This window comes from Macaca thibetana, chromosome 12, assembly GCF_024542745.1.
Source record: "Macaca thibetana thibetana isolate TM-01 chromosome 12, ASM2454274v1, whole genome shotgun sequence".
Lineage (NCBI taxonomy): Eukaryota > Metazoa > Chordata > Mammalia > Primates > Cercopithecidae > Macaca > Macaca thibetana.
The window spans coordinates 73,342,254-73,359,813 of record NC_065589.1 but is presented as its reverse complement, the minus strand read 5'-3'; the positions used below and the strand labels follow the sequence as shown (position 1 = coordinate 73,359,813).

Here is a 17,560-nt window from a genome sequence, read left to right as displayed (position 1 = left end):
ATACTTCTCTGGCATTTGATGATTCAGGTTGGCAGAAACTCAGATCCTTATGATGTGAGGTCATCACTGGGTGAGGTGGTACACAGCTGTAGTCCCAGCTACTCTGGAGACTAAGGTGGGAGAATCTCTTGACTTCAGGAGTTCAAGTCCATCCTGGGCAACATAGTGAGACCCTGTCTCTAAAAAAAAAAAGGAAAAAAAAAGAAGCCATACAGAATTACACAGGTGAAAAGTTTCGTGATAATCAGTCTATTCTTTCTGCTCTGTGTCAGTTATCCCTCGCTGTGTGACAAAATCATCCCAAAACTTAGTGGCTTAAGCAACACTTATTTATACACACACACACACACACACACACACACATATGTGTTTATATGTGTTTAAGCCACTAAGATTTGGGATGATTTTGTCACACAGCAAGGAATAACTAACACAAAGAAGAAAGAGCCGGGCGCGGTGGCTCAAGCCTGTAATCCCAGCACTTTGGGAGGCCGAGACGGGTGGATCACGAGGTCAGGAGATCGAGACCATCCCAGCTAACACGGTGAAACTCCGTCTCTACTAAAAAATACAAAAAACTAGCCGGGTGAGGTGGCGGGCCCCTGTAGTCCCAGCTACTCGGGAGGCTGAGACAGGAGAATGGCGTAAACCCGGGAGGCGGAGCTTGCAGTGAGCTAAGATCTGGCCACTGCACCCCAGCCTGGGCGACAGAGCAAGACTCTGTCTCAAAAAAAAAAAAAAAAAAAAAAGAAGAAGAAGAAAAAATAGACTGATTATGTTCAGTCGTTTTCCTCTTTGGAGGCCAAGGAGGGCGGATCACCTGAGGTCGGGAGTTTGAGAACAGCCTGACCATCATGGAAAAATCCCGTCTCTACTAAAAACACAAAAAATCAGCCGGGCTAGTCTGTGACCCAGGGGTTGGGGACCCCTTTTTTTTTTTTTTTTTTTTTTTTAGACGGAGTCTCGCTGTGTCGCCCAGGCTGGAGTGCAGTGGCCGGATCTCAGCTCACTGCAAGCTCTGCCTCCCGGGTTTTTACGCCATTCTCCTGCCTCAGCCTCCCGAGTAGCCGGGACTACAGGCGCCCGCCACCTCGCCCGGCTAGTTTTTTGTATTTTTTAGTAGAGACGGGGTTTCACCGTGTTAGCCAGGATGGTCTCGAACTCCTGACCTCGTGATCCGCCCGTCTCGGCCTCCCAAAGTGCTGGGATTACAGGCTTGAGCCACCGCGCCCGGCCTGGGACCCCTTTTTTAAGGTATTGCAGAATTGTTCCTTCCCAACCCCAGCAAAGTGTAAATCCGTTTAATCTCTGAACTGTCTAAAGATGAATATGCTGCTGCTCTCCTGCAACAAAGGGCAATGACTTAAAAGGGGTGGGGGTGGAGAGGCAGAAATGTCCTGTTTTACTGCTGTGTAAAACTGGTCAAGCTCCTTAGACGCACCACATGCCTGATGTTGATAATTAATTTACCTGATGCAAATAAGTGAAAAATTTAAATGATCATCATTTGCGTTGCCTTTAAACAACAGAACAATTTAAGTTCTCTAGTTAGCTAGTTCCTTTAAAACACACCCCAAATCCCTACCAGAATCGCTGCCAATCCCTCCCGCCCAAACAGCAATGGTTATTTATTTCTAACATAATCCGGGGACCCTTGCCCCTTAAAATAATTAAATAACATATGCCATATTTTCTCTAGAAGGCACTAGATTTGGCATCAAAAGACTTGCTTTGGTATTCAAGAACAGTGTTTGAGGAGGAGGCATTTATCTTCCCTGAGCCTCAATTTCTTTATCTGTAAAACTACAAAGAACACCAAAGTTCTTTGTAATTTCTTCCTCTTTCCTCAAACAACACTTTGCTTATTACTGCGTTTTTAGAACTTGTATCCTAGCGTTAAGTGGAAGCTTAACCTGAAGCTCCATGAAGGTAGGCCTTCCTTTCTGATAACCTAGCGTAAGATCAATAAATGTTTATTAAATGAGGCACTTTATTTCACGAAGGATATGGCATTGGTTACAAACGTTCCCAGTCAACGTATCCACAAAGCATTACGCGCTACCTATCAACTAGGTATTTAAAAGGCACCAAAATCCTAGAAGTCCTAGGAGGGCGTGGTGACGCAAGCAGGTGAACGCTGGCCGATGCCGACAACCCACTCCTGACGCGCTTCCGGTGCGACGCTGTCCTTCCACGCCAGGACTGAGTTGTGGGGGAGGGAGGCGGTTAGCGGGCTTTAGCGCCTTTTCTGGCGGCGGTAGATTTGAAGCGCTTCAAAGGACCGTACCCAGAGAAGAGGAAAACTCTACCGGTGCAGGTAAGTGGTGTGAGGCTCATGTTGTTCTGGTGGCGTCATTTCAGCAGTCCCTGGGTACGAAAGCGGGAAGGGCCTGGGAAGAGGGGCGGAGCCGACGCGGCTGACCAGGCCGGGTTAACCGTCTTTCCCTCGAGGTATCGGGGCTGCTTCGGCCCAGAGGAGGTCCCTGAGGACCGCAGCAGTGCCTTTGCCGCTGTTGCAGTAGGAGAAGGCTTGCAGTGGAGCCCTGGGGCCTGGGGACGGTCCTTTCTCTGCCAGCCCCCGCCCTCCCCACTCAGGCGCACACCTCCCTCACTGACGCATTTTGCCGCACAAGCTGTAACATGGCGGCAGCGACTGCGGCCTGAACTCTAGGGAGCCGGGTTGATTTTTAAAGCTTCAAAATCCTAAGACTGAGCACTGTTGCGGGGTAAGTGGCGGGACTGGTGGGGAAGGGGGAGACACAGCCTGACGTCCTGTCAGGCTAGGGTTGGAGAGTGACGGGCGAAGAGCCTTGAATCACAGGTATTAAAATTGAAGACTAGCTTTCCTCCTTTTTCGACCTTTTCCTCTCACAGCATAGTGGCTGTCGTGCAGTTAAGTGGCAGAGGCCACTTTGTTAAGCATTTTTGCAAAACTCAAGTCCAGGGTCTTGAGCTCTCGCGAAGTTCTCCTGTGTTTCGGAGGAGCTGTGAGCCGCTCAGGCCTTTTAGAAGGAGATAATTACTCTTTAGGAGGAGGGTGATGATTTCGGAGCTCAGTATGCCTGATGGGGAAGTATGCTAATTTGGCTCTTGTTTAGTCTTTTTTTTTTTTTTTTTTTTTTGAGACGGAGAGTCTCGCTCTGTCGCCTAGGCTGGAGTGCAGTGGAGCGATCTCGGCTCACTGCAACCTCCACCTCCCAGGTTCAAGTGATTCTTCTGCTTCAGCCTCCCAAGTAGCTGGGGCTACAGGCACGTGCCACCATGCCCGGCTAATTTTTTGTGTTTTTAGTAGAGACGGGTTTTCACCGTGTTAGCCAGGATGGTCTCGATCTTCTGACCTCGTGATCCGCCCACCTCGGCCTCCCAAGGTGCTGGGATTACAGGCATGAGCCACCGCGCCCGGCCGGCTCATGTTTAGTCTTAAGGAGCAAAGTCTAGATGTGCTGGCAAGGAGTATGCACAGTCGTTTTGGAAATGCTATAAAAGCACCATTTTGTGCATTGATTTTAATTTCTTCCCACGATAGCACTTTCTGTGTATAACCAAAATTTTGCGGTAGTGAACACAAATACAAAAGTATTTGTTTTTGTAGTTTGGTACTAACATAGTTGTCCAAAGAACAATTAGATGTTTTAGAAATAAGGGGGGCCTGATATTAACTTTCAATAGGTAAACCAGGAAAAAAGAGAGAGAGTGTTTGTGTGTGTGTGTGTCGGTCACACACATGTTTTTATCTTGTGTATTCCCATTTGGTAACAGGATGACCAATAATTGCTACTTCGTAACGATGACGGGTGGAGGAGTGAACATGTTATAAATTTTGAAATCGTCCTATAAAATCCGGAAATGATACATTTAGAATGGCTGCTTCTCTCATGTTTTTAATATATCCTGAAAATTTACCCGTTTTAGCACTCCTTTTTTGTTACGTTACCCAATTGGGACGGAATTATTTCTATAACAAATTACATGGTTCTGTGTCTTAAACAAGAGTTCATTGTACATTGTTTCACTGTTTCTTTATGATTCAGAATTATTGATGCTCCGAGATCCTATAGGGTCTTGTAGGATTCTGCACATTTGAATTGTTGCGTTTCCTTCTTAAGGCTTTTGTCTTCTCTCCTGGCACTTGTCAGGGTTGCCTTCCCCTGCTGTCAGGAGTGTATAAGTATGTAAACTTACTAGGTTAGAAAAATATGGACTTTCTGGCCCAATCATCTTTCTGAGCTTCAGTTTCTTCACTTACCTGCCAAATGACATTTTGATCTCCACGTTCCATCAACTATGGACTTGAGAATTAAATACTCAGGTTCGTTAAAATTGTGTGTGAAATTGACTTTCATTAACTCAGTGGTTCCTTTATGAGTGAAGAGTGTTCATTGCATTTATTTTTAACCATGTAGTCGATGTACTGTGGTGCTTATTGTGGTCTTGCAGTATTGGTGGCTTCTGCATATTTTTGATATTTTGCCTTAAATTAGATTTTCTGTGAGTCAGCATCCTCTTCTTTATACAAAGGGAAAGTGGAAGCCATTCATAATAAAGTACTTCTATTAGGACACTATCTGGGGTTAATTCTTTAGTAGTTGCCCCTTTTAGTTTGGCTTTTTTCCTTATTAGTTTATAAGTAGAATTTTTTTTTTTTTTTTTTTTTTTTTTTTGAGACGGAGTCTCGCTCTGTCGCCCAGGCTGGAGTGCAGTGGCCGGATCTCAGCTCACTGCAAGCTCCGCTTCCTGGGTTTACGCCATTCTCCTGCCTCAGCCTCCCGAGTAGCTGGGACTACAGGCACCCGCCACCTCGCCCGGCTAGTTTTTTGTATTTTTTAGTAGAGATGGGGTTTCACCATGTTAGCCAGGATGGTCTTGATCTCCTGACCTCGTGATCCGCCCGTCTCGGCCTCCCAAAGTGCTGGGATTACAGGCTTGAGCCACCGCGCCCGGCCTATAAGTAGAATGTTTAAACATAATTACAGCATACTATTTTTAGAATCCCAGTGTACTAAGATGTCATGAAGGAATACATAGATAATTAATGCAAATGACCTGAAGAGTTTGTTGCAAGTCTTTCTGTTGCACTATGGCATTGCATGTTTTTTGCTTTTATTTATTTATTTTTCAGACAGAGTCTTGCTCTGTCGCCCAGGCTGGAGTGCAGTGGCATGATCTCAGCTCACTGCAACCTCCACCTCCTGAGTTCAAGTGTTCTCGTGCCTCAGCCTCCCTAGTAGCTGGGATTACAGGCGCCCACCACCACTGGGTAATTTTTAGTAGAGACAGGGTTTCACCATGTTGGCTACACTGGTCTCAAATTCCTGACCGCAAGTGATCCGTCCTGCTTGGCCTCCCAAAGTGCTGGGATTACAGGCGTGAGCCACTGTGCCCAGCCTGCTTTTTCCTTTTTTTTTTTTTTTTTTTTTTTTTGAGATGGAGTCTCGCTCTCTTGCCCAGACTGGAGGGCAGTGGCGTGATCTCAGCTCACTGCAACCTCCAGCTCCTAGGTGCAAGTGATTCTTCTGCCTTAGCCTCCTGAGTAGCTGGGATTACAGGCATGTGCCACCAAGCCCAGCTAATTTTTGTATTTTTAATGGAGAGGAGGTTTTACCATGTTGGTCAGGCCCAAACTCCTGACCTCGTGATCTGCCCACGTTGGCCTCCTAAAGTGCTGGGATTACAGACGTCAGCCACCGCGCCTGGCCCTCTTTGCTTTTAATGTTAGGACTAAACTTCCGTTTTCACGTTGCTTAGGTGTTCGTGATTTTCCCTGGTTTAATGCATAAATGGTCACCATATGAACTCGGGGTATTTTTATTTCTGTAGGGCAAAACTTGCATCTTGAAATTTACTACAGACAGCATTCAGAGAAAACTGCTGTTTTTGGGAGTTTGTACTTCTAGCAGCAGACAAAACCTTTGAACTTTGTTTTAGAATGTTGGCTTAAAATGATCACACACTTATTGAAATTTGATTATATAACACTTACTTATAAATATAAAAATCAATCTTTGATATTAAAATGATTATTTTGAAAACATGAATGATGGCCGGATATGGCGGTTCATACCTGTAATCCCAGCAGTTTGGGAGGCCGAGGCGGATGGATCACCTGAGATCGGGAGTTCCAGACCAACCTGACCAACATGGAGAAACCCCATCTTAGCTGGGCGTTGGTGGCGCATGCCTGTAATCCCAACTACTTGGGAGGCTGAGGCAGGAGAATCGCTTGAACTCGGGAGGTGGAGGTTGCGGTGAGCTGAGATCGCGCCATTGCACTCCAGCCTGGGAAACAAGAGCGAAACTCCGTCTCAAAAAATTAAAAATAAAAATAAAAACATGAATGATTCCTTAACTCATTTTAAAAATGAATGAAGCATATTTGTGTGTGCGTGTATATATACTAAGCTCCTGTTAGTTATTGTGTACATTTTAGCTTAAGGTTTATTTATAATTAAACCATTGAATCATGGTTATATGGTGAAAAGTAATATTAAGCCATTATGTGGAATGTTTATGAGTAAACTGGTTTTTACCGTGAAGTTGTAGAAAGTACTAAATCAGAACTTTTGCTTTTTTCCGTTTGTGAACTTGAACCAGTCATTTCATCTCTTTTGTCCTCTTGTTCTTGATCTATAAAATCAGAAGATTGGACCAGATTATCTCTTAGAGTTCCTTGAAACTCCAAATGTTCTTATTTTTTTACGTAGGAATTACTGGATTGAATAATGGAGTTAGAACTGTGTGTATATATATCTCTGAAAACAGTGGGGGTAAATTTTTTTTCCTTTTTGTTTTTGGTTTTGGTAAATTTATTACTATAAGAACTTAGATAAGGCTGTGTGAGGTGGCTCATGCCTGTAATCCCAACACTTTGGGAGGCCGAGGTGGGTGGATCTCCTGAGGTCAGGAGTTCAAGACCAGCCTGACGAACATGGAGAAACCCTGTCTCTGCTAAAAATACAAATTTAGCTGGGCATGGTGGCACATGCTACTTGGGAGGCTGAGGCAGGAGAATTGCTTGAACCCAGGAGGCAGAGGTTGTAGTGAGCCGAGATCGTGCCATTGCACTTCAGCCTGGGCAACAAGAATGAAACTCCCTCTCAAAAAAAAAAAAACAACTTAGATAATTGCAAGTACAACATTAAGAGGATTAGCCGTGAGTTCCCACTTAGTATTTACTTTTGTCATTTGGTACTGACATAGATGTATTATATTTTTATGTCTCTCATCATATATATAATAAGAGCATAATATCCTTGTTTAACACTGAATTAGGCAACATCATGGGTTATCTCTAAGTTTTCTAGACGACTTAAGAATTTCAGAAGTGTCTGTATACTGTTTTTGTTTTTTGTTTTTTTGTTTTTTTTTGAGACGGAGTCTCGCTCTGTCGCCTGGGCTGGAGTGCAGTGGCCGGATCTCAGCTCACTGCAAGTTCCGCCTCCCGGGTTTACGCCATTCTCCTGCCTCAGCCTCCCGAGTAGCTGGGATTACAGGCGCCCGCCAACTCACCCGGCTAGTTTTTTGTATTTTTTAGTAGAGACGGTGTTTCACCGTATTAGCCAGGCTGGTCTCGATCTCCTGACCTCGTGATCCACCCGTCTCGGCCTCCCAAAGTGCTGGGATTACAGGCTTGAGCCACCGCGCCCGGCCTGTATACTGTTAATCATGTTGTTACCAGTGCAGTGGTTTGCATCAGGGTAATTTGTGTCCATCAGAAACATCAATGGAAGGGACACTATATGAAATAGCATAATTGTCTTTCCTAACACTGAGCTCAGAATGTTAGCGTGTTTTTACTTTATTCGTTAGCAGCTTGGCATTTGTAAATATACTCAAATGTTTTTGACGCAGTGCATTTTCATTGCACTGAATGGATTGCACCATTGCACTCCAGCCTGGGCAACAAGAGCGAAACTCTGTTTCAATAACAACGAAAAAAAGAAAAAAGAAAAGAAAAAAGAAGCAAGCAGTGCATTTAAGAGGATAGGCACTGCATTATAATAGAGTCTAGTTCTGTTCATGTCTCAATTAACATTCTTTCTAGTTGATAACATCACTGTGCTTGGTGTTGAAGATACAAAGGTTTGGAATTGTTGGAGTTTATAAGAGAGTAACATTTAACAAGGGAGGATCATTTAAACCTTAGAGAGTCAGGGCTGGGCATGGTGGCTCATGCCTGTAATCCCAGTACTTTGGGAGGCCAAGGCGGGCGGATCACAAGGTCAGGAGATCGAGACCACCTGGCTAACACGGTGAAACCCCATCTCTACTAAAAATAAAAAAAAAATTAGCTGGTCATAGTGGCAGGTGCCTGTAGTCCCAGCTACTCGGGAGGCTGAGGCAGGAGAGTGGTGCGAACCCGGGAGGTGGAGCTTGCAGTGAGCCGAGATCGATCCACTGCACTCTAGCCTGGGCAACAGAGCGAGACTCCGTCTCAGGACAAAAAAAAAATCTTAGAGAGTCAGAGTGAAGCTCCCAGAGAGTGAACTCTGGCTAACTAATTATCTGGCTAATTTGCATCTTAAAGAACACATTGTGGGAATCAGTGAGGAGAATCGGAAGGAGCAGAGACTTGCTTGGCATCTTAATAGTTAAAAATAATTTACTCAGACTAGGCAATATATCTACAAAAAATTTATAAAAATTAGCTGGAGATGGCCGGGTGCGGTGGCTCATGCCTGTAATCCCAGCACTTTGGGAGGCCGAGGTGTGCACGCCTGTAGTCCCAGCTACTCGGGAGGCTAAGGCAGGAGAATCACTTGAACACAGCAGGCAGAGGTTGCGGTGAGCCAAGTTCACACCACTGCACTCCAGCCTGGCGACAGAGTGAGACTCCGTCTCAAAAAAAAAAAAAAAAAAAAAAAAAAAAAAAATTAGCTGGAGTTGGTGGCTCACGCCTGTAGTCCCAGCTACATGGGAGGCTGAGGTAGGAGGATTGCTTGAGCCACTGCACTCCAGGCTGTGGTGAGCTGTGATCATACCACTGTACCCCAGCCTGAGCGGCATAGCGAGATCCTGTCTCTAAAAATAGAAAGAATTTACTTTCTGTTCTTTCTAGATTAGAAACTCGGTGCTATGCTGACTTCCTCATAACGTGTGAAACTTCCAAATAACTTGTAAATATAATAAAGTTACTGTATGCCTACTTTTAAATGCCATGTCCACTGCTATATATTTTAATAGTTAGTGCCTATATTTTTGTCCTCTCATTTAGTCTTGTTATTTTAGGATTAATATGGAAAATATTTTATGTATGAAACTACAAGAATACGCTTTTTTTACACATAAACTGATTACCTCTTACTGATATTTTTTGTGAAATGTATTTGTTGCAGAAGTTTATAAATGATAGCACTTTCTGATATTTTTAAATTGTATTACCTTATTATTGAAATACAAAAGTGACTATATTGTTGATAAATATTAAAAATAACATTTAATCACCTGCATAGAAAAAATATAATAAAAGTATTAAAAGCTATAGCTAAGTTTTAGAATTTTGTGCGTTTTGTATGATTTTTTCAGTGAGCTTATTAGCTTTATTGCTTATCTTATTAATGATGTAGTTTCATTATAAAAAAACAGATTCAGTATATTATACTTAAATTTCTGAAGGAGTCAGGCAGGTGAGGTAAGTACATGAGGTCAAGTAGACAATAAATTCTAACAGCTAATAAGCAATAGCTAGAACCAGGTCAAACTAGAACATAAATATGTCATCTATTGGGAGCAGACTATGCTGATTGCTGTATAGAAATGGGACACAGTGCCAGATATGGTGGGTTTTTTTGTTTTTTTTTTTTCCAGAAAAATTTGGCTGGGCGCGGTGGCTCACACCTGTAATCCCAGCACTTTGGGAGGCCGAGGCGGATGGATCACGAGGTCAAGAGATCGAGACCATCCTAGCCAAGATGGTGAAACCCCATCTCTACTAAAAATAAAAAATTAGCCGGGCGTGGTGGCACGCACCTGTAGTCTCAGCTACTCGGGAGACTGAGGCAGGAGAATCCCTTGAACCCGGGAGGCGGAGGTTGCAGTGAGCCGAGATCGCGCCTCTGCACTCTATCCTGGGCGACAGAGCAAGACTCCATCTCAAAAAAAAAAAAAAAAATGAAAAATTTAAGTCTGGATTTTAGCTATAGTTCATAATAAACAAATTTGCAGCAAACAAATCACCCACAGACTACTACACTGAAAATATTTATTATATTCTAGTATTTTTAGACAATTCATGTTTTTTTTTTTTTTGGACAAGAGTGTCACTGTATTGCCCAGGCTGGAGTGTAGTGGCGTGATGACTGCTCGCTGCAACCTCAACCTCCTGGGCTCAAACGATCCTCCCACCTCAGCTTCCCAAATAGCTGGGACCACAGTCCTGTGTCATCACACCCAGCTAATTGTCATTTTTTTTATAAAGATGGGGTCTTGCTGTTGTCCAGGCTGGTCATGGATATTTTATTTAAAATTGTAAAGGCTTAATTTTCACCTGGATCGTATTTTTGGTATCTCCCAGCATTATTTTTTCTCTTTACTTTTACTTGAAAAAAGTGAAAAAATTGACCAGATGCTTGTCTTACTGCATCTGGTTTCAAATTTCTTTTTTCTTTTCTTTTTTTTTTTTTTTTTTTTTTTGAGACGGAGTCTTGCTCTGTCGCCCAGGCTGGAGCGCAGTGGCGCAGTCTCGACTCACTACAAGCTCCGCCTCCAGCTAATTTTGTATTTTTAGTAGAGAGGGGGTTTCTCCATGTTGAGGCTGGTCTGGAACTCCTGACCTCAGGTGATCCGCCCGCCTCAGCCTCCCAAAGTGCTGGGATTACAGGCGTGAGCCACTGCACCTGGCCAGATTTTTTTTTTCTGATAGAGATGGGTTCTCACTATGTTGACCATGCTGGTCTTGAACTCCTGGGCTCAAGTGATCCTCCTGCCTTGGCCCCCCAAAGTGCTGGGGTTACAGGCGTGAACCACCATGCCCACCATGATTTCAGATATTATTTTAAAATCCAGGAAATCATAGAGGAAAGAGGATATCCTGTTTCTGATTAGTAATTAGTAACTTTTTATAATGATTAGTATTCAGTAGCATTTCAGTAATGTTAGCAACACGGCATGTGAGCCATCTTTTGTTGTCACCATTGTGCTTCATTAACTACTAATAAAACATTTACATATTTAGGGAATTTGTGTAGTAATTTTAATAGTAATTTGCTGTCTTTCATCTTTCCTGGATTTGAGGCATATGTGATTTGTCATTTCAGGAAAACTTAATTTTTTTTTTTTGAGACAGAGTCTCACTCTGTCGCCCAGGCTGGAGTGCAGTGGTGCAGTCTCGGCTCACTGCAAGCTCCGCCTCCCAGGTTCATGCCATTCTCCTGCCTCAGCCTCCCGAGTAGTGGGGACTACAGGCGCTCACCACCATGCCCAGCTAATTTTTTGTATTTTTTAGTAGAGACAGGGTTTCACCGTGTTAGCCAGGATGGTCTCGATCTCCTGACCTCGTGATCCACCCGCCTCGGCCTCCCAGAGTGCTAGGATTACAGGCATGAGCCACCACACTTGGCTAGGAAAACTAATTTTAATCAATTTCTATGAAAAGTGTATCCTTGAGTGATAGAATCTAAGTACATCTTGTAGCCATTTCTACACCTGTACATTATAATGTTAGAAGAGTGTGTGTGTATAAATATATATCTTAGAAATTTTTTCTTTATAGTAACAGTACATTTATTATTTTATTTATTTATTTATTTTATTTTATTTTTTGAGACAGAGTCTTGCTCTTGTCATCCAGGATGGAGTGCAATGGCACAATCTCAGCTCACTGCAACCTCTGCCTCCCAGGCTCAAGTGATTTTCCTGCCTCAGCCTCCCAAGTAACTGGGATTGCAGGCACCCACCACCATGCCTGGCTATTTTTTTGTATTTTTAGTAGAGATGGGATATCACCACATTGATCAGGCTGGTCATGAACTCCTGACCTCAGATGATCCGCCCGCCTTGGCCTCCCAAAGTAGCAGCACATTTGTTAAAGAAAACTAGAAAGAAGTAGTGAGGCAAAAGCCCTCTCCAGTCTCACAGACAGACACAATAATGATTATTTCCTTTCATTCTTTTTTTTTTCTTCTTGTAAATCTTTGCCTGAGCTTGAGGATTGGGAGTAGTTTACACAATCATAATGATATTGCATATGCTGTTTTATATCTTGATTATTTTTTCAAATTATTAATCATCGTAAGCATTGCTTTAATTACTGTCGAACCAGAGACAATTTCATTTTTTTGTGATATTATGATAGGTTGTTTTTGATTATATGTTGCTAAAAAGAGCACCAGGGGCCGGGCGCGGTGGCTCAAGCCTGTAATCCCAGCACTTTGGGAGGCCGAGGCGGGTGGATCACGAGGTCAGGAGATCAAGACCATCCTGGCTAATATGGTGAAACCCCGTCTCTACTAAAAATACAAAAAATTAGCCGGACGTGGTGGCGGGCGCTTGTAGTCCCAGCTACTCGGAGGCTGAGGCGGGAGAATGGCGTAAACCCGGGAGGCGGAGCTTGCAGTGAGCCGAGATCGCGCCACTGCACTCCAGCCTGGGTGACACAGGGAGACTCCGTCTCAAAAAAAAAAAAAAAAAAAAAAAAAAAAAAAACACCCGGATAGCCAACTTTATACCTGAAGGCTTTCTGAATTTAGAGTAGTTCCTCATAATAGATTTCCAACAGTTGAATTTTACTGGTTCAAAGTATAAACACTTATGAATTTCTCATATTCTTAAATTTCAAAGTAGTTGTATATGGTCACTAGTAGTAGTATAAATTCCTGTTTCTCTGCATTTGTACATGTGTTGAGAGTTATTCTTTTAAAAGATCTTTGCTCATTGATAGGCAAAAAAAACCAAACAAACCAACCCAAAAGCCCATTTCATTAGTACTTTTTTAAAAATAACTTTTTCCTAATTACAAAATTGAAGAAAAATTGGAAAACAAATACATTAAAAATTACCCTTAAACCCGTGGCCCATATATGATGATGGTTAACATTATAGTGTAAGTCCTGTCTTTTTAATGTGCTTACTCTAATATGTGTGAAATTGGCATTTTATAGTCTAAATTGTTTACTAACTTGCTTTTTTCACTGGGTATGAATATTTTGTCATTCATGAACAATCTGATAGTTTTTCTTCTTCAGTTTTATTCTTTCTTTTTCTTTTTTTTTCCTTGAGACAGAGTCTCTGTCACCCAGGCTGGAGTACAGTGGCACAATCTCGTCTCACTGCAACCTCCACCTCTTGGGTTTAAGAGATTCTCCTGTCCTAGCCTCCCAAGTAACTGGGATTACAGGTGCGCATCACCACACCCAGCTAATTTTTTTGTATTTTTAGCGGAGACGGAGTTTCACCGTGTTGGGCTGGCTAGTCTTGAATTCCTGACCTCAAGTGGTGCCTTGGCCTCGCAAAGTGCTGGGATTACAGGCGTGAGCTACCATGCCCGGCAGTGTTGTGTTATGTTATGTTATGTTATGTTATGTTATGTTATGTTATGTTATGTTATGTTATGTTATGTTATGTTATTTTGAGACAGAGTCTCACTCTGTTGCCCAGGCTGGAGTCCGGTGGCGTAATCTCAGCTCACTACAATCTGCACCTCCTGGGTTCAAGTGATTCTCCTGCCTCAGCCTCCTGAGTAGCTGGGATTACAGGTGCCCACCACCTCATGCAGCTAATTTTTGTATTTTTAGTAGAGATGACGTTTGCCAGGTTGGCCAGGCTGTTCTGGAACACTTGACCTCAGGTGGTCCACCTGCCTCGGAGTGCTGGGATTATAGGCGTGAGCCACCACGTCTGGCCTATTCATTTTTATAGTAAGTTTTCTCAGTGTCTTAAAAGTTTCCCTTTTCTTAATTTTTAATTTTTGTGGGTACATAGTAGATATATTTATTTATAGGTTACGTGAGATATTTTGATACAGGCACGCAATGTATAATGATCACATTAGACTGAATGGGGTATCCATCTCCTCAAGCATTTATCCTTTTTGTTACAAACAATCCAATTATATTCTTTATTTTTAAATATACAATTAAATTACTTTTGACTATCGTGAGTCACCCTATTGTGCTAGCAAACACTAGGTTTTATTTATTCTTAACTATTTTTTTGCACCCATTAACCATCCTCACTTCCACCCCCCATTACCCTCTCAAGTGTCTAATAACCGTCTCTCTACTCTCTTATCTCCAAGAATTCCATTGTTTTTATTTTTAGCTCCCACAAATAAGTGAGAACATGTGAAGTTTGTCCTTCTGTACCTGGCTTATTTTACTTAAATGACCTTCCAGTTCCATCCATGTTGTTCCAGATGACAGGATCTTACTCTTTTTAATGGTTAAATAGTACTCCCTTGTGTATATGTATCACAGTTTTTTTGTTTTGTTTTTTGTTTTTGAGACCGAGTTTCGCTCTTGTTGCCCAGGCCGAAGTGCAGTGGCGCGATCTCCGCTCACTGCAACCTCCACCTCCTGGGTTCAAGCGATTCTCCTGCCTCAGCCTTACTGAGTAGCTGGGATTATAGGTATGCACCACTACGCCCAGCTACTTTTGTATTTTTAGTAGAGATGGGGTTTCTCCGTGTTCATCAGGCTGGTCTCGAACTCCCGACCTCAGATGATCCGCTCGCCTCGGCCTCTGAAAGTACTGGGATTACAGGCGTGAGCCACTGCACCAGGCCTTTGTGGGTTTTTTTTTGTTGTTTTTTTTTTTTTTTTAGACGAAGTCTCACTCTTGCCCAGGCTGGAGTGCAGTGGCGCGATCTTGGCTCACTGCAACCTCTCTTTGCCCCCTGGGTTCCAGAAATTTTCCTGCCTCAGCCTCCCAGGTAGCTGGGATTACACGCACACGTCACCACGCCCTGCTAAATTTTGTATTTTTAGTAGAGACGGGGTTTCACCACGTTGGCCGGGCTGGTCTCAAACGCCCGACCTCAGATGATCCGCCCGCCTTGGCCTTCCAAAGTGCTGGGATTATAGGCATGAGCCTTCGCACCTGCCTGAAAATTCTGTTTTGAGTGGCCTGAACCCCCAGATCCCAGGGAAACCTTGGCCTTGGGGAAAAGCAGATGGTGCCAGAGGTAATGCCAGCAGAAATCTCACCTCACCTCCTTCAGGCTGCTCGGTGAGGCAGAAAAGCGGAGAACTTTCTTGTAACACTCAGCAGCCTGAAGGGCCTCACTCCGCATGAAACCTCAGGAAAATTGAAGACTTGAAGGCTCCAGGAGTCACCTAATGCAGCAATCGCCCAACAGTGTCTGCCTTTGGAACCACCCAACCAGCACTAATATCTCTTCTGGTCCATTTTTTTTCTTAGACGGAGTCTTACTTTTTCGCCCAGGCCCAGGCTGGAGTGCTGTGGCACAATCTCAACTCACTGCAATCTCTGCCTCCCAGGTTTAAGCGGTTCTCCTGCCTCAGCCTCCTGAGAGTAGCCCGGACTACAGGCACGCGCCATTATGCTCAGCTCGTTTTTGTATTTTTAGTAGAGACAGGATTTCACCATGTTGGCCAGGCTGGTCTTGAACTCCTGACCTCAGGTAATCTGCCCACCTCCGCCTCCCAAAGTGCTGAGATTACAGGTTTGAACCACCACACCCGGCCCACATATTCTTTATCTGGTAATCTGTTGATAGATACTTAAGTTACTTCCAAATCTTGGATATTATGAATAGTGCTGCAGTAAACATAGGAGTGAAGATATCTCCTGGATATACGATTTCCTTTCTTTTGAGTATATACCTAGCAGTGGGATATGTTATAATAATTTTTAATAGATAATATATTCATGTGGTATAAAATTGAAAACACGAGGTTATAAAGTGAAAAATCTTAGCCCTCTTTTCCAGTTACCCATTTTCTCTCTCCCTAGATGCCTTTTTGTTTAACAAACAAATACATACTTGTAAAATTTAATTTAATTTTGTTTTTGGAGACAGGGTCTCAGGCTGGAGTGCAGTGATACTACCATAGCTCACTGCAGCCTCAGAGTCCTGGGCTCAGAGTCCTTGCACCTGATCCTCCTGAGTAGCTAGGACTGCAGGTGCACGCCAGCATGCGTGGCCCCACTTTCGTTTTTCTGTCTTCTTTTTTTTTTTTTTTGAGGCAGTCTCACTCTGTCGCCCAGGCTGGAGTGCAGCGGTGCAATTTTGGCTCACACAACCTCCGCATCCTGAGTTCAAGCAATTCTTGTGCTTGAACCTCCCGAGTAGCTGGGACTACAGGCATGCGTGTGCCACCACCACACCTGGCTAATTATTTATATTTTTGGTAAAGACAGGATTTCGCCATGTTGGCCAGGCTGCTCTCAAACTCCTGATCTCAAGTGATCCACCTGCCTTGACCTCCCAAAGTGCTGGGATTACAGGCATGAGCCATCGCGCCCAACCGTCTCTTCTTTTAAAAATATACAAAGACAGTAATATCATACACACTTCTGTACCTTGCTTGTTTGTTTTAAATAGAAACAAAGTTCTCCCCATGTTTCCCAGGCTTGTGTTTCAATCCTCCTGCCTCAGCTTTCCTAAGTGCTGGGATTGTAAGCATGAGCCACCATGCCTGGGCAACTTTTCTTTTTTTTTTTTTGGATACAGGATCCCACTCTGTTGCCCAGCCTGGAGTGCCATGGCATAATCTCATCTCACTGCAACCTCTGCATCCTGGGCCCAAATGATCCTCTTGCCTCAGCCTCCCAGGTAGCTGGGACTACAGGCACCATGCTTGGCTAATTTTTGTATTTTTTGTAGAGGCAGGGTTTTGCCATGTTGCCCAGACTGGTCTCGAACTCCTGGACTCAAGCAATCCACCTGTCTCAGCCTTCTGAAGTGTGAGCCACTGCATCTGGCCTTTTATTTTTCATTTAACAAAGTAAGTTAACATTTACAGATTTTAGGAGATAGTTCTCCCTATCTTGGAGACAGCAGTACATAAACAGATTGCTCATTCTTTTTAATAGCTTTGTACATTCTACAGGTATACAATGGTATACCTGATTTATATTTATTAAATTAATTTGTGTTATATATCATAAATTATATATACATTAAATTATAAATATTTATATTTATATAAATATAGGCTTATATTTATATAACCTCTCTCTCCTTGATGGACATTTAGGTTTACAGCCTTTTACTACTACAAATTATGGTATATTGAATAACCTTGCACATATCTTATTTTGCAAATGTGTAAGGATGTACATAAAGTAAATTCCTAGAAGTGGAATTACCGAGTCAGAGAGTATTAAATGCGTTTGCAATATGGATGTTTGTTGTCAAATTGGCAATCAAGTAATTCAGTTTATCCCTTCACCAGCAATAACAATGAATATGGTCAACATTTTTTATTTTTGTCAATCCAACTGGTAAAAAAATGTTACCTTTGTAATTTTAATATGTAAGATTATGATTTTTCATAGATAGTATTTCATTTCATGGGGTATTTTTTAAGTAATTCTTACTACTGTACAATTACCTTTTTTCATGTGGCATTTAGCAATTTTTTTATGTTTTAAAAAGCTTATT

At 42.9% G+C, this 17,560-nt stretch overlaps 1 protein-coding gene across 2 annotated transcripts in view; it reads left to right on the top strand.

The window, feature by feature from the left end:
* The first annotated feature begins 2,166 nt into the window (after nt 1–2,166).
* PPIG (peptidylprolyl isomerase G) overlaps nt 2,167–17,560 on the top strand; it is a 60,245-nt gene continuing 44,851 nt past the window's right edge. Inside the window, exon 1 of one of the 2 annotated variants that reach the window (XM_050751444.1) lies at nt 2,167–2,317. The gene's annotated coding sequence lies outside the window, so the exon portion shown is untranslated. The other variant, XM_050751443.1, reaches the window with a different exon arrangement.